Genomic DNA, 23507 nt, shown 5'->3' on the forward strand with positions numbered 1-23507 from the left:
GATTGACCGTCTTGGCCGTCATATAAATGTGCCGAATCTTTCCACCTCGGCAGTTTTGTCCACTTTGGAGGACTCTCCTGAGTTGTTCAGTTCACAACAATGTTGTGAATAGTTCCTTGAAACCTTCAGTAAGTAGCAACGGACGCAAGCTGCAGAACAATGTTGACTTGGCCCTGCCCCTAGGGGTGGCAATAAGCTATAATATTTATACTATAAAATTTAAGAATCGGATCGAATTAGAATTAAGGTCTATTTCTATTCAATTTCTAACAAAAAATTATTTAGGGACCTAAGAAATTATGAAGGAACATTTAGATCGCGATCAATTACCACCCCTATCTGCCCCCTTCCGTAACTTTCGTGCGATCTAGTTTGTCAGACAGAATATATAGGCATGCCCACTACTACGTCGTATACACATTCGAGGGTCCACAAGATCGTATAATCTATATCTCTACTACTATATAAGACTGTAATGTATGTGCGTCCACAGTGCGCCATGGCTCTGCCCCCGCCCTGTCTCCCGCCGTGCCCCCCACACGGAAATCACGCCCGCGAGATCCCCCCACCACTTGTAGAAATCTCGCCCGCGAGATCCCACACCCCAACCTCGCCGTCGCCCTCCCTCCCACCCACCATCCCCGCTCATAGAAATCTCTCCCGTGAGACCCCCCAATACCCACCCAGGGCAACTACCCCAGCTACCGTCGGCGAGGGTCTCTTCGGCTACTTCCTCTTCAAGCTGGTTTGGTCCGATCTGAGTTGCGTGTTGGTTTCAGGAGGATCGACAAGCTCGTGGCCAGGGTCGCCCTCCAGAGTGAGGAAGTCGAGCTCATCGCCGTCAACGAATGACCCCCCCCCCCCAAAATCGCCCAGCACCGACCCTAGCCACCATTGACGAGGGCCACTCCCTCCTCAAATTGGTCCGATCTAAGCTGCGCGTTCTCTCTGCGTCTGCTTAGGTTTCGGGAGGATCAGCGGGCTCGTGGCCAGGGTCGGCCTCTAGAGCGAGGATGTCGAGCTCATCACCGTCAACGACCCTAAAACCCTAAACCCTAAAAATTCATCATATTAATTTATCTAAATAGAAAATCAACCGTGGTGATCCCCACGAGATGCCAACGCATCTCCACTACACGAGGACACAGGATCCTAGATGCGTATGATATCAGTATAGCCACTACAAATCAAGATCACATATCAACAAAATATTACATAAAACTAATAAATTACAATTGTTGTAAAACTAATAAATTAATTAAACGAAGACACTAGCTAACCTATATGTTTAGTGGGGACAGGAGAGCTATACTATCATATTATGCCTAGGTTGAGAGCTCTACAATATGAATTAAATCCATCTAGTAATAACTATTAGTAGCCTTGACCAGTGGCGGATCTACACCTTGGACCACCCGGTCCGTGGCCCGGAGCTTGATCCATGTAACTCCATGACCACTTTTAGGCTTTAATTTGTTAGAGTAAAGTGATCGTTCCAATTACATTTCACTGCACTACTGCAGAATACTGAAAGCTTTCATGCATGTACACTGCTGAGATTTTTCCAAACAAATTAACAGCCTTTTAACATGTATATAATTCTCGATACATAATCATTAGTTTGTTCTTTTTCTAACATATTGAGAGCAAACTAGTTGGAACGAACTGAACTGATACGCGTACGGATGCGATCAGAACCTATAATGATGCGCATTTTTCTAATGCGTGTTCGAGGGGAAAAAAACAGCGCTACAGGCAACAGCTACACAAAGGGCTTTATCTGCTTCAGACCACTGAGGCAGCGATGATCAGCGCGCGAAGTAGGTGACGAACAGCGCGCATTAGCAAGTACGCGATCGCCTGATCTATCCCCTTCGCGTCAATCAGCCGCGCTGTCTCCGTGATGGTCGCCGGCTTCTGTGCTGCCGTGGACAGCTTCATGAGCCCGGAGAAGAAGGCCGTGAACAGCAGCAGCACGTACGCCTTCACGGACGCCATTTACAGCTACTGAAGAAGCTGGATAAGGATGAAAATGCAAATGCTCCTCGTAAGGTCTATAATTGGTCTGAAGATCTATAATTTGTCTATAATTTTTATATTATATATATATATATATATATATATATATATATATATATATATATATATATATATGTGTGTGTGTGTGTGTGTGTGTGTGTAGAGAGAGAGAGAGAGTTTTAGCGGGCAAAGGAGTGATGAACATGAACTCTCAGGATTGAAGGGAAATTTCAAGTTATTACGAAGAGAAGATAAATCGGTCAGTCTGTCTGGGTGGACAGGATTGACTACCTTGATCGTCATATAAATGTGCTGACTATTTTCATCTCGGCGATTTTGTCGTCTATTTTGGAGGACTCGCATGAGTTCAGTTCAGAACGTGAGATGGCCGATGACCCGATGTTTCTTATGCAAGTTGTGAATAGAATTTTGTGGGTTGAAATCTTCAGTAAGTAGCAACGGACAAAGCTGCAGAACAATGTTGACTGCTTCCTGCCCTGACATTCATGCGGTCTAGTTTCTACACAGAATACGTCATGCCTAAGTATTCATCTTCTTCATCCGTCTCTCACTCTCTTTAAGTTTCTTCTTCATCCGTCTCTCACTACTTTGTCCCTCGATCTGTCGTCCTTTCTAGTTTTGAGTTCAGACTTCAGAATGGCACAATCCAGTGATTTTAAATCGGCCGACTAATCCGTATTGATTTTTTGGCAACGATATACAGTGTCGACACGACTTGGGCGATTTAATATCGAATCGTTTAACTAATCGACTCACTCAAAAGATTAGTCGTAGTTTTAAGTCACGGACGACTTAAATAAAAAAAAAGCCTGGACAAATAATCAAAAGGGGCGAAGGGCTTATGAGCGTCATTTCAAGTAAGTCACTTTCTTATGAATTTTTAACTGTACTTAGACAAGTAAATCAATTTCTTTATTATAATCAGTTTTTTAACTGTACTTAGACAAGTAAGAGCAACTCCAACAGTCTCTCTAAATTGATCAGAATCGGTAAAAAATAGAAAAGTCTAGATAAAATCGCATCCAACAGGCTCGCTTTCAGCCTATCTTTTTTCATCCGGCTCGTTATCCACGTCCCTTCGCTAGGCATCTTTGGCTAGTGCATACGACTCGTCATTTTCCTTCATAGCGCCCAAATGCTCTCCCGCTGTTGAGGCAAATTCCAGCTCTCGCTCGTCCTCTGACTCCCACGTGCCCTCTCGCTCCCGTACGACCAGAAGTTTGTGCTGGGTGTCAGCTCCATTCACAACGAGCTCGTTCAAGGAGTTAACACAATGCTGTACTGAGAACAAACACCGAAGAAAAGAATCAAGCGCCACCAAAAAATGAAGACCACGTTCGGCCACTCTGCTGGGAACGAACGACGAAGGAATCAAGCGCAAACACAAAAACGAATGACCGGCAGCTACAGAGAGAAACAATCATGCGCTAAAAAGGTATGTGTTGGGTTGTTGAAATTTGACAAGTCATCATGTAAAATTGGAGAGTTTGTTGGATACAAACATCCATAAAACTTGTCTATCTTTTTTCAGAGCTCTCAAAACTCTAAATTTAGCTATGATTTATAGCTAGGCTGTTGGAGTTGCTCTAAGTCACTTATAATTTTAAACAGAGGGAGTACCTTTTTAAAAATATTTATGTGTTGCTTGCATATACTTACTTTGGGCTTGTTTGTTTGAGTTACGTTTTTTGTATAAAACTTGGCTTTCTTGTTATTCGCGGGTATGGTATTCTCACTGTGCTTTTCACCTTTGAACTTATTTCCTAAAAAGTTTATTTCTAGTTTTTTAAGAGCCAACTCAACAAAAAAAAAATCTTAAACAAGCATAAGAAATTTACTATTTTGCCATTACTATCGGTGGGCTTCAGAAATTTATCATCCGACCTACTAAATGGACACATATGATGGTATAATAGCGATCTAAGTGGTCAGTGTAAAATCCCTTTATTATCTTATAGTAGAACGTTCATCTTTGCAACCTGCATGCTTTTGGTGCGCCTGCATCAAATTTTTTTCGCTGTTCATCAAACTGTTTGTCTGATGGAATGCTAGTTTAGTTATTTCTGCTGCCTCTATCTTCACTCAGTGCCGCGTGGTACTGCATGCTACCAAAGCCAACTTTCATATGAAGAAAATGCGCACGTTTGTACGTTGTCTAGCTTGTGCGAATATTTATGCTATGGCCACTTACTCGGTAGATTAAGCTCGTATTCAACCTCCTAGCGCATGCAATTGAATAACAATTTACCTCAAAATTAAATAAAGTAACACAATTTTCACAAAAAGCATATATACGGATATACCACGTGATTGGTTGCTCAGATAGCCACTCAGGCCCAGCCCGTTGTATGCATTGACCGTGAATGGGCATACGATTGGTTACCTGCACTATCCGGATGTAGCCTGCATGCACAGAAGCAGGCCAAGCGTTTTTCCAACCCTCCGTCTGCACGGGTGGAGATGCTGGGGAGGGGCTTCCTGGGTCGCCCAGGCCAGCGTGAGCATGGCTCCCATTGGCACCACAACCAATCACGTCAATAGTGCATCTCTTTCCCGTGAGGTAAGGAGTTAAGGTGAACTTAACTAGATCTTACAAATTAAACATGCATGCCAAAAACAATAATGTATGTCGTATATATAACCGAGAATTTTCTCGAAAGAAATTGAAATACTTTGAACTTATCAGCTGGAGCATGAATTGTACATCATCATGCATGGGGGTGGGGGGGGGGGGGGGGGGGGGGTGGGGGTATCTAAACAATAGACGAGAAACTGATCAGAAATGCACTCCTAACTGAACTGATACATGAATGCAGTGAGGAGAGGGACCCAGCAGAGAACGACGACCGGCATTTACATGATACAACGATCGAGCTGGCCGGCCGGTCTGTCATGAGTCATGACTAGACATGAAACTATACTACCGGTGTCGAGCGAGACGACACCGCTAGACGACGATCAGTGAGCGAAATAGGTGACGAAGAGCGCTGCGAACATGAGCAGGTACGCGACAGCCTGATCGATGGCCTTTGCGTCAATCACCCGGGGCGTCGTCGTCGCCATGGCGGTCGCCGCCGCCGGTTTCTCCTGTGCTGCCATGGACAGCTGCATGAGCCCGGAGAAGAAGAAGGCCGTGAACAGCAGCACGTACGCCTTCATCGTCGCCATCGTATGTATATATCTCACTGTACTAGCTAGCGCTAGAGCTTGTGAAGCTGCCTCTGCCTGTGAGAGATGTGTACGTGCCGCAGCTAGCTTCGGTACTCTGGTCCTTGAATAGCTACTAGCGAAGAATGTACTCCTAGCTAGGCTTTTCTGATGCTTGTGGCGATGCGGAGGGATCGGTGGATATACGTGTATTTATATAGTGGCAGAAGGGCAGGAGCTGAGGACAAGCGTGGCGATCGAGCCGCATGCGCTGTTAGATCGGGACTTGCGAGGAGGGGTGATTGAGCTTTGAGTCGGTCAATTCGTTTGTCTGGAAACATATCAGCGCCAGTTCAGTTGAGACCATGAGATGACTCTTTGGATGCCAAAGTCACACATGAATGGAATCGCCAAAGCTTGTACGTGGAAACCTTCAGAGAGCCGCAGCGCTGGAAAACTGCACTGCATGACAACGTTGACCAGGCCCAGCAGGCCATGCGATCTGCTGGTTCACGTCTAGTACATCTACAAAACCACGATTATTGCCGGCCGCTTGTGAATGAATCTGAGGCTGTCTTCAGCAGCTATCATATGTTCTATTTATCCTACAAATTTGTACCACCCAGCAGGCTGCCACCAATGAACATCGCCCTGAGCCTGAAGATGGAGCAGATTCTGAATTTCTGATGTGTCGGTCCAGCGTCAAGGTAAATGAGCCAAACATCCCAACAGGCAACACGGGCTACTTTAGTTTTTTCTACCTATTTTCCCTTTTTATAAAAAAATATCGCCATAAGTTATAATCATATGCCTCCGTTTGATACGGCGATCTAAACAGCGTTAGCACCTATGTCAGTGACACTATCTCCATCTATCCCTCTTTTACACGCTCCTCTAAAAAATCTCTTTTCTATGTTTTATTTCTCTATAACAATACTTTTTCTATATTTCGGCCTCTATATATCAAATATCTATATTAAAAACATATTTTACTCTAATTTTTTTTATATACGTATTTGTCGTACCCTCAAATATATAAGTATATAAAGAGTCTCTTTATACACACTCTATATTTAAACAACATTTTAGAGGACACCGATGGAGCACATAGAAGAGACAATTTTCTCTAGGATAGGTGCAATTTGGTCAATTTGCTTATGAGGTGAGAAATAAAAGAATGAAAATATAGGTAAAGTGTTGTTTTATGAATTTATTTGATGAAACTGGTGCTTTACATTGAATTGCTTAAAAACAAGTGCTATTTTCTGAATACTATCTCAAACTAGTGTTGTTTTGTGGATTCTCCTACCATTTCCATCATTCCCCATCTAAATTATTTTATTCGCTTTTCCTTTGTATGCGAGGAGAGAGAGTTCAGAGGGAGCATGCTTAGTCCAAGCAGTTAGACCGTGTCTAGCCGTTCACCTATATGGCCGCTAAAATGCATTGTTTTATACTGTAAACTACATTGTTAATATGAGTATAGGATAAGTAAACCGTTGGAGATAGTCTTAGAAAGAGGAAACATGAAATGTGGGGCCAAGCTAGCAGATAGTGTTGTTGGAGTAGGATCCAACAAGTGCTTGTATATCCTAAAGTTCTCATATGTCATATCACATAAACCTTCTCTCTCTGCCCTCTCCCTCTATTTCTTCTTTATCATCCCATCACCAGAGTTTTCTTTCTCGGTCGGATTTCAGTAGGAACAACTAAAATATCATATTCGCGTTGAGCAGCGGCAACGTAAACCGCTAGAAAATTTCGATAGAAAAATTTGAAATTTAAAAAATCATAAAATATGGGAAAATCTATAGAAACTAGAGGGTCCCAGCAACTCAAAAATATATTTGAAGTTCAAAATTTCGTCTTTTAGCATGGAAACAAAATTTAGATTGTTTTGGACTTGTTAACCTAAAACCCAAACCTGTTAACAAATAATATATACCTAGTGTTGTGAAGTGTTCACTCACATGCCCATTCACTCTCTGCTCCAATCTTTTTCCTCGCGTCTCCCAACGTCAGCGGCGTAGAAACCGCCCTACAACGGCGAGATCCGTTCGGTTTGCGGCGATTCTCAACGGTTTATCAACGAATCTTGGTAGATCAGGCGATGACGCGCCCCCGCCCGGACAGGTAGCAGGTTTCAGCAGCGAGATTCGAAGCTTGAGCAGTGGTAACTGCCTATTATTTAGTGAGATTCTGTTCTTTTATCATTTTTCTATTGTTTTCTATATATATTAGTTGTATTGTTAAATGTTAGTAGGATTTCATAATTATTTGCATTGTTGTAGGTGAAAATGTCGGATCTAGTGGGAGCATGGTGAGAAAATTAGTTCTGGTATGGATGATGTCCCAGAATGATGAGGCAAGCCTATGGATTCAATGTGCATCATGTATACCTGAGCCTAGTGATTTTGATCATGCCCTAGCCCTCATGGAGCTCTCATTACATAGTCATAAGAGAAAGCAGTTTGTGATTGGATGGGGCACCTTATTCACAACGATATCACTCGATTTGTGGACCTATTTATGATGGTAGCCACAACTCAGTTAGCTTGAGTTATAACTATCTAACTCGGCGTGACCAATACTTGTATGTTGCATGGGCACCACCACCGGGTCCAATACCACCACTGGCCATGTATGGGTATGGACAACCAACTCCTCCGCCCGCATATGTATACTCGCAACATGCACCTGATCCGACATATGGACAACCATTTTATGGTATCACAAACTTGGATCCATATGCTTCTACAACCTTCCAAGTGTGTTATTTTTCCTTCACCATAAAATATGTGTTTGTTGTACATATTATCTAACTAATTTTATTTTATAATTGTATAGTATTTTATAATTGTATAGGGATATGTATATGGAATGGGCCCTCACCCAAATAATTCAACATGAATATTATGACTCTAGCTGAATATGTGGATGCATTATTATTCGACTATTGCTTTGTGTTGCAATTTGTGTTATTGGACAATCTGTGTTATGGAAAACTTTATATGTACTTGCATGACACAATTGTAACCTTATATGATGTGTTTCACTCAAATTTTGGTTTTTTATTTGTATATGTATGTTTTATGTGTTTTTGTGCATCAAAATATTTATAAATATATTGTTATTCATTGTGCAATGTGATTTGAATAAAATACAGGCAAATCATACCGAAGTTTTAAATTTTTTTTCAAACTAAACTACATTTTCTGGTCAAAAAACACCAAAATTCGGTTAGTCAAATTTGAAAACGTAAACCGGTCGAGAAATGTGAAATTTGGTTATTTTCCGTTTTCGACGCGGGGCGAAATTCAGTTGAAAATGGGACCGTTAACCCTGCCCGGCACTCACCCGGACCCGGTGCCGAGCTCTGCAGGTGGAGGAGACGAGACCAACTATGGGCGGACAGTGAGCCCCTCCCCTCTCGTTCGATTTCTCGCGATCCCACATGTCCTAGTCCTCAATTCTCCTACCTACATTCCCCTCCAAGGAGGACTAGTTCGGACGCGTTCGTAAGGTCCTAGTTTTTTTTGGGGGGGGGTGAGAGCACCAAGAGGAGGGTGAATAGGTGATCCTGCAAAATATGACTTAAAACACACGGAATTGGTCTAAAAGTTAGAGTTAGTACAAATTAAACAAAGTTTGAGAGGAGAGAAAGAGAGAGAAATTCTCTTCACTTGATTGCTCTATCAAGATATGAGTTAAACTTGGAGCAATATCACAAGTGAAAATGGAGAACTTTGGAAGAGGAAAAATCATAGGAAAGTAAATGACACAAGAGACACGGGTTCGGTCAAACATATATGTTTGCCTACTCCATGTCGTGGCATCCCAATGGATAAGGGTTTCACTCAACACATCTCAAGTGATCCAAAGATCAAACTTGAGTATCACAGTTCTTCCTTATATCTCAATATCCTATTTGTGAGAAATCCCCACAATTTGGAGTCTCTCACAGCCTTACACAATGATCACGATCAAAATTGGAGTAAGAAAGGGAGAAAGAACACACACACAACAGCAAATCACAATAACACACGCAAGAGATGCAAAGACAAGAGTGTAAGAACACAGTGACAGAGTTACAACTCAAAAACAGCGCTCAAATATCTCTAGAATCACTCAGAGGCGTGGTCGCAGCGTATCGGAATGATGTGCAACTCTTGAGGTGCTTCAGAACTGAATGGAGACACCATGGGGTCCCTTTTATAGCCCCAAGGGACCTAGGAGTCATTCGAGCTTCATTTGGAAGCTCCACACCTTCCCTCTCTGCTAGTGCACTAGATTGTGCATAGTGCAACGATCGTCGAATCCCCTGATTGGCTTATTTCATGTTCTAGGGGACATTGGACTGTCCGGTGCGCCTAGATGACCATAGGCGCAGATGACATGGTCGAAGTAGCCTTTGGACATCGGTCACCGGACTTTCCGGTGATTTTTAGCCAAAAATCCCGAGGCTGGGGAGTTGGCCGTACAGGCCACCGGACTATCCGATGGTGACCAGACTAGCCCAAGTTTAGCTCTTTTGAGCCAAACTTTTCAACTCTTCTTGACTCTTTTAGAGTGGTTCCCTAGCACTTAGACAAACATAGTTAGCACACAAAACAATTGACTAAGTGTTGGTACCATACCTTTTATACTCATTTTCTCCAAGATTTGCAATATGCGTATAACCAAGTCCAAAAGCACTTACTTTGCAAAAGTGAGTTAGTAGGCAAAACAAAGTGCTAGAAACATAGAGTAGGGTGTATACAACTTATCCAAACACTTAAACCACATGTTTATGTTGGTTTGCTCAAAGTTGCACTTTTGGCCCTCCAATTCAACTCATTTGGACTTGGTGTCTTCAATTTGCTTTTTCTAAACCAGTGCTCATGCTTATATATAGAGTTAGTTCAAAGTGGTGTGTTGGGAATTAATCACCAAAATAACTAGAAATGGCTCAAGGGCACATTTTCCTTTCAGTCTGCACCTTTTTGGTAATTTATGCCAACACACTTAAAGCAACTCAACACTTACTAACATAACCAAATATGAGCCAATAAATGCAAATTAAAGTTTTAAACTAAAACAAATTGAAGATGCATAGGATTATATGGATCATTTAGCCACCACTCGTTTTGAATTTTGCATTCAAGCTCATTGTTTCTAACCTCTAAGTCAAAACACTTGAATTTTGCAAATCGAACCATTTTCAAACACTTGTTTTGATCAAACTTCCTAAAGCTCCCCCTTTCTTTCTTAAGAAAACCATCCAACACAAGAGAGTAGATTTTGCAATAAGAGAGCTCCTCTTTGCAATCAAGAAGGTTTTGATCAAAAAGACAAGGTAAAAGCTCAAAACTTTTTAAAACTCTAAGTGGTGGTTGATCCAGTTTTGTTTTGACCTTAATTTCTCTCCCTTTAGCATTAAGCACCAAACGGAGAAACTAGTGTCCTTTAACCTCATTGCCTCACCAAAAATAGCAAATAAATAACAAAAAGGCAATGAAAACTAAGGCAATTTGGAATAAAGTAAGTTGATATTGTTATGTGGTGAAGCCTTTTCCTTTGTCCAAATCCACCTTTTCCCTTTCAATCCACCTTTGAGACTACAACAACTCAACTCAACTCAAACAAGCATATTATTCTTAAAGGGTCAAGTTGAAGCATATCCTCCCCACCAATATATGCATCAACACACAAGGACTTGTGAGGAACGGGGATGACATTCTACAACTTGAGCACAAAAACAAGCAATAAAGTATAATAAAGATTAAGGAACATGATCAAAGGCATAGAAACACATGTATGTTATAAATCAATCCAAGTTCCACAAATCTAAGACATTTAGCTCACTACGCAGCTCACAAAACCTTCTCTCATCTAAAGGCTTGGTGAAGATATCGGCTAGCTGGTGATCGGTGCTAACATGGCAAATATCGATATCTCCCCTTTAATGGTGGTCTCTTAGGAAGTAATGTCGGATGTCTATGTGCTTAGTGCAATGTGTTCAACAGGATTATCCGCTAACCGGATTGCACTCTCATTGTCACATAGGAGTGGGACTTTGCTCAGATTGTAGCCAATGTCCAGGAGGGTTTGCCTCATCCAAAGTAGTTGCACGCAACACTGGCCTATGGCAACATACTCAACCTCGGCAGTGGATAGGGCAATAGAATTTTGTTTATTTGAGATCTAGGACGCCAGGGACCTTCCTAGAAACTGACATGTCCCTGTTGTGCTCTTCCTATCTACCTTGCACCCGGCATAATCGGAGTTCGAATATCCAATTAGGTCAAAGGTAAACCCCTTAGGATACCAGACCACGAAGTGTGACGTATGAACTAAATACCTTAAAATCCGCTTCACGGCCGCATGGTGACATTTCTTGGGGTCAGATTGAAATCTAGCACACATGCAAACGAAAAGCATAATATCTGGTCTACTTACGCATAAATAAAGCAAGGATCCTATCATAGATCGATATACATTTTGATCTACGGACTTACCTCTCATGTTAATGTCCAATTGCCCGTTTGTTCCCATAGGTGTCTTGATGGGCTTTGCGTCTTTCATCCCAAACTTCTTGAGAAGATCTTGCGTGCAGTTTGTTTGGGATATGAAGCTTCCTTCCTTGAGCTATTTTACTTGGAATTCTAGAAAGTATGTTAGCTCGCCCATCATCGACATTTCAAACTTTTGCATCATCACCCTACTAAACTCCTCACAAGAATTTTCATTAGCAGAACCAAATATTATGTCATCGACATATATTTGGCATATAAACAAATCACCATCATATGTCTTAGTGAAAAGAGTATGATTAGTTTTCCCGACCTTGAAAGCATTAGAAATAAGAAAATCTTTAAGGCATTCATACCATGCTCGTGGAGCTTCCTTAAGCCCATAGAGGACCTTAGAGAAATTTATATACACGATCGAGATACCTGTCATCCTCGAAGCCAGAGGGTTGCTCCACGTACACCTCCTCCTTAATAGGCCCATAGAGAAAAGCACTCTTCACGTCCATTTGAAAGAGCTTAAAAAATGGCGAACAACATAGGCTAATAAAATTTAAATAGACTCTAGCCTAGCTATAGGAGAAAAAGTCTCCTCAAAATCCAAACCTACAACTTGGGCATAACCTTTTGCCACAAGTCGAGCCTTGTTTCTTGTCACCACCCCGTACTTGTCTTGGTTGTTGCGGAACACCCACTTGGTTCCCACAACATTTTGCTTTGGATGTGGTACCAGGCTTCATACTTCATTTCTCTTGAAGTCGTTGAGCTCTTCCTGCATGGCCATTACCCAATCCGGATCTCGTAATGCTTCTTCTACCCTGAAAAGCTCAATAGAAGAGACAAAGGAGTAGTGCTCACAAAAAATAGCAATACGACATCGAGTTGTTACTCCCTTGCTGATATCACCTAGGATTTGGTCCACCGGATGTTCTCTTTAAATGGTGGCCCGGACTTGGGTCGAAGGTGCCTATGGTACGTCTTGTTCCTCCTTGTCTTCTAGCTCATGCACTCCCCATTAATCCATGCTATCATCTTGAGGTACTCGTTCCTCATCTTGACTTAGGGTTGCACCATTGTTGAGGAACAAGGCTGATCTTGTTCCTTTTGTTTCTATGGTCACACATCTCCTATCGCATAGTTCTCATTATGGCCGTTAGAACCTCGTTCTCATCTACATCATCAAGGTCAACTTCCTCTCTTGGATAACCATTAGTCTCATCAAATACAACATCACTAGTGACTTCAACAAGTCCAAAAGATTTGTTGAAGACCATGTATGCTTTTGTATTTGAATCATAACCAAGCAAAACCCCTTCAACAACTTCGAGAGCAAATTTTGAATGCCTACCTCTCTTAACGAAAATGTAGCATTTGCTCCCAAATACACGGAAGTAAGAAATATTGGGTTTGTTACTGTTAGTAGCTCATATGTCGTCTTCTTGAGGAGGCGGCAAAGATAGAGTCAGTTTATGTCATGGCAAGCCATGTTCACGGCTCCTGACCAAAACCGCTCTGGCGTCTTATATTCTCCAAGCATTGTTCTCGCCATGTCGATGTGTGTCCTATTCTTCCTCTCCACTACACCATTTTGTTATGGAGTGTAGGGGGCATAGAAATCATGCTCAATGACTTCCTCCTCAAGGTACTCCTCCACCTATGTGTTTTTGAACTCAGAACCATTATCACTCCTTATCTTCTTCACCTTTAATTCGAACTCATTTTGAGCCCGCTTTAAGCACTCGAAAGGTTCCTTGGGTTTCAGATTTATCATGCAAAAAGAATACCCAAGTGAAGTAGGAAAAGTCATCAACAATAACTAGACCATACTTACTTCCCCTTTGCTAAGATAGGCAATGGGTCCAAAGAGGTCCATATGCAGTAGCTCCGATGGTCTTGACGTCATCATTATATTTTTGCTCGGATGACTTGTTCCCACCTGCTTTCCTGCCTAACATGCTGCACAAGGTCTGTCTTTCTCAAAATAGACATCGGTTAGTACTAACACATGTTCTCCCTTTAGAAGTTTATGAAATTTCTTCATCTCAACATGTGCTAGACGGCGATGCCATAGCCAGCCCATGTTAGTCTTAGCAAGTAAACATGCATGTAGATCGACATTCTCTTTAGTGAAATCAACCAAATAAAGCTTGTCATCTTGTACACCTTTAAATGCTAATGAACCATCACTTATTCTAAAGACAGTTACATCAACATTTGTAAAAATACAATTATAACCCATATGACATAACTGGCTAGCAGAAAGCAAATTGTAACCAAGCGATTCTACCAAAAAGACATTAGAGATGGAATGCTCGGTAGTAATCTCTATCTTAGCTAACCCCTTTACCTTGCATTGGTTTCCATCTCCAAAGATGATCGGGTCATGGGAATCCTTATTCTTGACGTAGGAAGTGAACATCTTCTCCCCCATCATGTGGTTTGTGGATCCGCTATCAATGATCCATCTTGAGCCCCCAAATGCATAATCCTGTAATGAATTTATGCTTGGGGTTTAGGTCCCCAACTAGTGTTAGGTCCTACCAGATTAGTTACATGAGGTTTTGGCATCCAAATGCAAGTCTTACTCTTCTTGCATTTTGGTCCCACATTGGAAGCAACAACTTTATCATTCTTGCAATATAATACATAGGAAGCATCAAATGTACGAAATAGCATAGAAGGACCATGGGATGCATTCCTATCCTTAGGTGCATGAGAAACAACATGAATACGGCGCCTAGGTCTACCATGAGCGTGTGAAGAACTAGAAGATGCAGTCATGGCATATGAAGGATAAATAGCATCATGGCGCATAGCAGGCATAGCATGATCAACACAAACATCATGATGAACATTACGAGAAGCATTCTTAACATGAGCATATAAATAAGCATGATTTTGTCTATCATGTGAAGAATGTGAACTACTAGCCATAAGCGCCTTCCCCTTCTCCTTAATGAAGTTGGGGTCTTATGGATCTTTGTGCCCATGGCTCCCCCATGGAAGCCAAGTCTATCCTTTATGGATGGATGTCTACCAATGGTGTAAGCACCACTAGCAAATTTTATTTTTTTCACATTTATCTTTGCAAGTTGTAAGTTGAGCATGAAGCTTATGAATATCATCATTCAACTTTGAAATAATAGATACCTGATCATTGCAAGCATCAATATCAAAATCTTTACATCTATTGCAAATAGATACATGCTCCAAATATGAGCTAACAACTTTCAACTTTTCTATTCTAGCATTTAAATCAACATTTGTACTTTCGAGGCTAGAAATAGAAGCATGGCATGAAAATAACTCAGAAGATAACAACTCATTTTTCTTCATGGCTAAAGCAAGGGATTTTCTACTTCTACAAATTTACCATGTTCCTCATAAAGCAAATCCTCTTGTTTTTCAAGCAATCTATCCTTCTCATTAAAACATCAATTAATTCATTAATTTTATCTACTTTGGATCTATTTTAAGTCCTTAAAAAGATCACTATAGTCTACATCATCATCGTCGGAATCATCATCACTAGAAGAAGTGTACTTGGGAGTGTCACGTGTGTGTACCTTCTTCTCCTTAGTCATGAGGCAAGTGTGGTGCTCATTGGGAAAGAGGGAGGATTTGTTGAAGGTGGAGGCAGCGAGTCCCTCATCGTCGAAGTTGGATGAAGAGCAGTCTAAATCTTATTCCTTGCCGATGTGCGCCTCGCCCTTCTTTTTCTTATAAAACTTCTTCTTCTCCTTCCCTTTCTTGTCTTGGTCCTAGTCATTTTCATTATCAGAACATTGTGCAATAAAATGATCGGACTTACCGCACTTGAAGCACGCATGCTTTCCCCTAGATTTTTTCTTGCTAGGGTACTCCTTGAGTCCCTTCAATGTGGTCTTGAAGCGCTTGATCAAAAGCCTCATTTCATCCTCATTAAGGTCGACCGTCTCAATTTATGCTACCTTGTTAGGGAGAGCTTCCTTGTTGGTCGTCGCTTTGAGAGCAATGAGTTGCGGCTTATAGTGTTGAGGAAGAGGCCTGTTGGCGATGTCCTCAACATACTTGGCCTCCTTGGCCATCATTCGCCCACTCACAAATTTGCCCAGAATTTCCTCGGACGACATCTTTGTGTACTTTGGGTTCTCACTGAAAGGGAAATAGGGTTAACCATTTCCTATAATTAATTTTGGTGGTTGACCACCAACACAAACACATGGACTAACAAGTTTTTCTAGAATTCATGTATTATAGGTGCATAAGGTTCAACACAAACCAAGAAAGAATTCAGTTAGGGGACACAATTTAATTGGAGCAAAGAACTTGAGTATGCTGAAAATTGGGGCACCGGACAATGTCTGGTGCACCATGACCGTACAATTCCAAACCAGCCACTCTCGGGAATTCCAGGGCGCGCTCCACTCTAATTCACCGGACTATCCGATGTGCCACCGGACTGTCGGGTGAGCCAGCGGAGCAACGGCTATCCAACGCCAATGGTCAACTACAAAAGCACCTGCCACGTGAATAGTGCGCGGCAGAGTCAGAGCAGCAAAGTCAGAGGGCACCGGACTGTCCAGTGTGGCACCGGACTGTCTGGTGCCGCAAGAAGACAAAGGCTCCAACGGTCGACCAGCTCCGAACCCTAACGGTTAGGTGACGTGGCGGCACACCGAATAAGGAACAGTGCTTGTCCGGTGGCGCACCGGACTGATCGATGCGCCCATCGCCAGCAGCCTTCACCAACGGCTACAAGGTGGTTGGGGGCTATAAATACCCCCCAACCACCACAACCTTTGGTATCCAAGTTTTCTAAAGATCACATTCAATACAAGAGCTCTAGCATTCACTCCAAGACACATTTCAAAAGGTCAAATCCTCTTCAAGTCCCAAATTTATCTCAAACACTTAGTGACTTGTGAGAGAGAGACTTTATGTTCATTTGTGCTCTTGTTGCTTGGATTGTCTTCTTCCTTTCTCATTTCTTTTCTCAAGTGACTTGTAATCAAAGCAAGAGACACCTAAGTGTGTGGTGGTCCTTGCAGGGTCTAGGTGACCTGGGAGATTAAGGAAAGGCTCACTCGGTCTAAGTGACCGTTTGAGAGAGGGAAAGGGTTGAAATAGACCCGGTCTTTGTGACCTCCTCAACAGGGACTAGGTTCTTTAGAACCGAACGTCGATAAAAACAAATCACTGTGTTCACTCGTCTTGATTCTTGTTTGATTTGTTCCCCTCTCTTCGAACTTGAATTTAATTCTAACGCTAACCCCCGAACTTAGTGTGTGTTTAAAGTTGTAAATTTCAGGTTTCGCCTATTCACCCCCTTCTAGGCGACTTTCAATTGGTATCAAAGCGAGTGCTTCATTAAGAGTCTAACCAACTCAAAGTGATGTCTGGAGATCACGCCAAGAGGGAGATCATGACCGACGAAAAGACTGCAAGCTCGGGGAGGACTCTCTCAAGGGAGTCCGGCAAAAAACACAAGGAGGAATCCTCTTCCTCCATCAAGTCACATCGAAGAGGTGACAAGAACATGAAGATGAATAAGGTCGTCTACTATGAGACCGACTCTTCGTCACCCCCCACATCAAGCTCTGAATCGTCCACTACTTCTAAGCGCCATGAGCGCAAGAAGTATAGTAAGATGCCCCTACGCTATCCTCGTATTTCAAAGCGCACTCCATTACTTTTCGTACCCCTAGGCAAGCCACCATATTTTGATGGTGAAGATTATTGTATGTGGAGTGATAAAATGAGGCACCATTTAACCTCACTCCATGAAAGCATTTGGGATATTGTTGAATCTGGAAAGCAAGGTACCAAAGGTGGGGGACAAGGACTACGACTCGGATGAGGCCACCCAAATTAGGCACTTTAACTCCCAAGCCATGTCTATACTCCTCGCCTCCTTGTGTCGAGAGGAGTATAACAAGGTGCAAGGATTAAAGACCGCTAAAAAAATTTGGGATGTCCTCAAAACCGCGCACGAAGGGGACGAGGTGACCAAGATCACCAAGCGGGAGACGATCGAGGGGGATCTCGATCGATTCGTCCTCAACAAACGAGAAGAGCCACAAGCCATGTACAATCGACTCAAGACCATGGTGAACCAAGTGCGCAACCTCGGGAGCACCAAGTGGGATGACCATGAAATGGTCAAGGTTATTCTAAGATCTCTCGTATTTCTTAATCCTACTCAAGTTCAATTAAAACGTGGAGATCCTAGATATAAACTAATGTCTCCCGAGGAAGTGATTGGCAAGTTTGTGAGCTTTGAACTTATGATCAAAGACTCCAAACACATTGTCAACTTGGAGCAAGGCGCCACCTCTACACCCGAGGTGCAACCCGCCGCATTCAAAGCGACGGAAGAAAAGAATGAGGAGTCTACACCAAGTAGGCTTCCAATCGACGCCTCCAAGCTCGATAACGAGGAAATGGCACTCATCATCAAGAGCTTCCGCCAAATCCTCATACAAAGGAGGGGGGAGGACTACAAGTCCCGCTCCAAGAGGGTGTGCTACCGGTGTGGCAAGTCCGGTCACTTTATTGCTAAATGTCCAATTTCTAGTGAAAGTGACAGGGACGAGGACAAGAAGGGGAAGAAGAAGGAGAAGAAGAGATACTACAAGAAGGGCGGCGATGCGCACGTATGCCGGGAATGGGACTCCGATGACAGCTCCACTGACTCCTGAGAGCACCTAGAGGGGGTGTGAAAGGGAAATAGGCTTTAAACCTTTTCCTAAATGATTTTGGTGATTGAATGTCCAACACAAACAATTGGACTAATTAGTTTGCTCTAGATTATATGTTCTACAGGTGCCAAAGATTCAACATAAAACCAATAAAAAGAACAAGACAAGAGTCAAAATAAAGGAGCAAAGGGGCAACCGAGGGCACCCCTGGTCTGGCGCACCGGACTGTCCGGTGTGCCACCGGACAGTGAACAGTACCTGTCCGGTGCACCAGGGAACGCTGACTCCAACTCTTCATTCTCGGGAATTCTCGGAAGCCGGCGCGCTATAATTCACCGGACTGTCCGGTGTACACCGGACAGTGTCCGGTGCTCCAACGGAACGCGGCCTCAGGAACTCGGCAGCCTCGGGATTTCACGAAGACTGCTCCGCTAAAATTCACCGGACTGTCCGGTGTGCACCGGACTGTCCGGTGTGCTAGCGGAGCAACGGTCATCTTCGCGCCAACGGTCGACTCTGACAGTAAACAGTGCAGAACAGTACACGCGGCAGAAGTCAGAGCAGAGGATAAGAGAGGCACCGGACTGTCCGGTGTGCACCGGACTGTCCGGTGCCACATGAGGACAAAGCCTCCAACGGTCGACCAGCTCCAATCTCAACGGCTAGGATGACGTGGCTGGGGCACCGGACATGTCCGGTGTGCACCGGACTGTCCGGTGCGCCCATCGCCAGCAGACTTCATCAACGGCTAGTTTTTGGATGGTGGCTATAAATACCACCCCAACCGGCCACTTCAAGGTGTGGGAGTCCAAGCAACATTCCAAGTCATCTAGTTGACATACTCAAGCCCTCCCAACCACCTATATTCATTGATCCATCATATACACAAGATTTAGTCCACTACACCAACACAAGTGCCACAAAAGAGAGAGCAAGCAATTGAGAGCTACTCAATTGAGTTTAGCCCTAGCGCCTTGTGAGATTCATTGAGAGATAGTGTGCGCTACATCTTTGTGTTCATTTGCGCGTGGAGTTTTTGACTCCCATTCGAACTTCCTCCAAAGTGTTGGAGGCTTGTAAAAGCTAGCAAGAGACACCAAAGATTGTGGTGGTCCTTGTGGGATCGAGAGTGATCCTTGAGAAGAAGAAGAGCTCGCCGATCCTTGTGTGATCGGGAGAGAGGGAAAGGGTTGAAAAAGACCCGTCCTTAAGTGGACTCCTCAACGGGGACTAGGCCTTCGAGGGCCGAACCTCGGTAAAACAAATCACCTGTGTTCATTGTGCTTTTGCTTGTGATTTGTTTGCTTTCTCTTACTCTAAGTTCTCTTGCACTATTCTTTGCTCATATCATTTGGTGTTGCTTCAAGTTAAAATATCATTTAAGTGAAGCAACACTCCGCAAGAAAAGAACTTGAGTTAGTGCTCTTTTTCATCTAAGCTTTCTTGCTTTGTTATCATAGAATTATTAGTTGTATTGATTTATCACTTCCGCATTATTTGAAAGCTATACTTTTTACTAGCAAGAACTTAGTTTTTATACTCCGAAAATTGTTCATCTTGTTCTAACCACTAATCAAAGGATCTAGTTGGGGGATAAAGTTTTAATTTTCAGGTTTCGCCTATCCACCCCCCCTCTAGGCGACTTTCAATTGGTATCGGAGCTAGGCACTTCATCTTGAGTCTAACAACTCGAAGTGATGGCTCGTAGAAGATCCCAAAAGAACAAGAAGACTCCTCCAACGAACGCAACTCAAAAGGAGGTAACTCTTGAGATATTACTTGATGATTGTTCTAATTATGATTCATGGTCTACTAGTGTGATAAATGCCTTTAGAACCATACATCCTCAATTAGAACAAATTATTGACAAGAGTATTTTTCCCTCTAGTTTTAATGGAAAAATTAATTCCGAGGAGGATCAAAGATGTTATCGCTTAAACTACCTAGCTTTTGACATCTTAAACAATTCTCTTAGCAAAGAAGATTATCGTGCCTTCATATCAAACTATGATGAATCCGTCCATGATGCGCATGATATTTGGACTAGAATTAGAAGCAAATTTGATGAGTCCAAAAATGATAGTTCATTTTGTGCTTCTACTTCCTTTGGTATTTGTGATACTAACCCTTGCAAGGAAGAAGAAGAAAATGAACAATGGAGACCAAACGATGAATCCACCTCTCCAAAAGGTTTGTCTTCCCATTTCGATTCCCACATGTGTTGTGTGGCTAATGAAAATGATAGCGGGAGCACAAATGAGGATGAGGAGGAAGAAAGAAGCTTTGTGCATCTCTACGCTCGCCTAAGCCAAGAAGATAAGGCGATCATGCTCAAACTTCTAGAGAGAGCGAGAGAGCAAAGCAAAGCTCGTCAAAGGCTAGAAGATATTCTCTCCTTAAAGATGCAACACTTTGACGAGTTGACTAAAGAACATGAGGAGCTAAAGTGCTCTCATGTTGATTTGGTCCAAAGGTATGAAACTATTTCAATTGAGCAAAATAACGCGTTACATTGTATCGCTCAATTAGTAAATAGGAATACCTTGCTTAAGGACCAAGTGGAAAAGCTAAAAATTGAAAATCTAGCTTTTCAAGAAAAATATGATATGCTCCTATGCTCTCATGAAAATCTTAGAGATGATCATATCATATTAAACATTGCTCATGAGGTTGTGATAGAAAATTTAAAATCCCAACAACCTCACTCGTGCACATGTATTCAAATTAATACTATATTACCATGTGCTAATGCTTGTTGTCCGTCGACAAGCAAATCTTCCTTTGAGCTAGAATTTGCAGGAACAAATGATGATTCATATCAAAAGCTCAAAGAAGAAAATGAGAGGCTAAAGAAGAGCTTGACACAACTAAAAGGGAAATGCATTGCCCAACCTTCTCAAGATAACTGTGATCACATGGTGAAGAAGCTTGAGACGGGAACAACCGTGGCATGCACTACATCCCTTGAAGAAAATGTCAAGGATTTGAGGATTGCAATGAGGAGGGAACAAAATATGAAATTCAACACCTCCTCCAAAAGCCTCAACCACGCCTCCACAGAAGGTAACATCCAAGGTAATGATCAAGTCACACTTCACATTAAGAGGTGTAGTGAATGCTTTGAAGAGGGGCACTTGATTAGGTCGTGTCCCTACATTAAAAATGGCTTGATTATTAACAAGGATGATAGACTTTGTTTTAAATGCTCCAAGAAGGGACACTTGCTTAGATCTTGTCCCCATTTAAAACAAAGAGGCATAGGGTTAGAAAAGAAAATTTTTACTAACCATGTAGCAAGCAATAAACAAGGAAAGAAGAAATCTTCAAAATTTGGAAAACGCCTATGCTACACTTGCCGAAAGAAGGGACATCAATGCAAAGATTGTCCCATTGGTAAAAATCCCACTCCTAACTTGTCATTTGATTCATATATAACTAGGCAACCCAAGATTGCAACTTGTGCTAGAAAGGTAACAAGTTTACCAAGCGCTAGCACAAAGGACACTTGGGTTCCTAGATCCTTGTTTACTAACCTTAACGGACCCATCAAGCGATGGGTACCAAAATGTGCGTGACAAGATTTGTAGGAGAAGGAGATGGTATGAACCTTTGGGGTGCTTGAGGGAGTTAATTCAATTCTTATCAACTCAAGCTGTCAATCTTCAAATGATCTACATATTCAAGATTGACCCAAGGTTACTTCAGTTTATTGTATTCAAAACTCATATCATCTCGGGAAGATATCAATGTTGTAGGAAATAAAGAATCATCATGTGCGGAATATCAAAGCCTACAACATGGAGGAAAGTCAAGGGATGGTAACATTTATATTCTTAAGTGCAATTATCTTAATTTGTCATGTGTCTTGTGTAGTCACATAGAAATAGAAAGCACTTAAGGATGTTTTAAAATTATGTCATCATTCTTTGAAGAAATTCCTCTCATATGGTAGATTGTGTATTTATCAAATTCTATATTATGACAATCTACATGCTTTAAATTATTGCAAGTTCTCATGGCATGTTTTTACATTAATTATTCTATTATTGCCATGTTCTAGATATAGAGAGATACTTCATGTTCTTAAAAGAATAAGGTGTCATGTAAGGAATTCAAATACTTAGGACACTTATAAAAGGAAAATTCTCTCTATAGCTAGAAAAGTGAGACTAATGTTTTTATCTAAGTAATTTAAGTAGTCTCACTTGTAGAGATAAATTTCTCTATGGAAATGCGTAATCCATCATGACAAGGAAAATCAATCCAATAATATATGTTGTATCTCTTATTGCTTAATTGGATATGATTCTTCTACATTTATCGCTCTCCATGTAATGAATTAGATTTATTCCCTTAAGTTTCAAGAATTTAACCATGCTTGTTTTATGAGTTTAAAACTAGGCATACTTCATGGAATAATCTAGTTCATATTATAAAGTTTCCATGCTTTAGTAATTCACCTTTTCATTCCCTATCAAAATGATTACTAAATGGAAACTAGTGCTTGTGTTGCTAACGTATCTCTTGAGCTTACTTATAAATATGCATAGAAGGGAAAGTACACAAGCCTCATGGGTTGATCTTCACCCAAAAGAAGAAAGGTAAAAGCAAAGGTATGGGAACTCATCTTCTTAATTAAGTTTAGTTCCCATCTCAATGGGTATTTAATCTGAATTATCATATTCTACCCCTGTGAGGAATAGATTCGCTATTGGACCGAAATTAACTAAGTGTGCATTCAAATTTCATTTTCTTAGTGCTCATTAGAATCTATTTAATGCCTTTGCGATATTTATATATATGTTATCATATTGATTTGCTTCCAAGTGATGATTAACTAACTTCAATATGATAAAGTAAAATCTCCAATGATTATTAAAATGCTTAAAAGGTGCTCACTCATTTTTCTCAAATGAAATGCACTAATGTTAAGGATTTTACTTCATGTCTGACTTATGGATGATAAATTGTTCATATTTATTTTCAAAAAATTCATCATTCATCATATACTCCCTTGCGCTATTGACATCTCTCTTGAGTATTTTCAATAAGTTTGGAAGAAAAAAGAGACAAATATAACGGGAGGACACTCAAATGAAAAAGAAAGAACATCAAGGACAACAACACCTAC

This window comes from Zea mays, chromosome 8, assembly GCF_902167145.1.
Source record: "Zea mays cultivar B73 chromosome 8, Zm-B73-REFERENCE-NAM-5.0, whole genome shotgun sequence".
NCBI classification, from domain to species: domain Eukaryota; kingdom Viridiplantae; phylum Streptophyta; class Magnoliopsida; order Poales; family Poaceae; genus Zea; species Zea mays.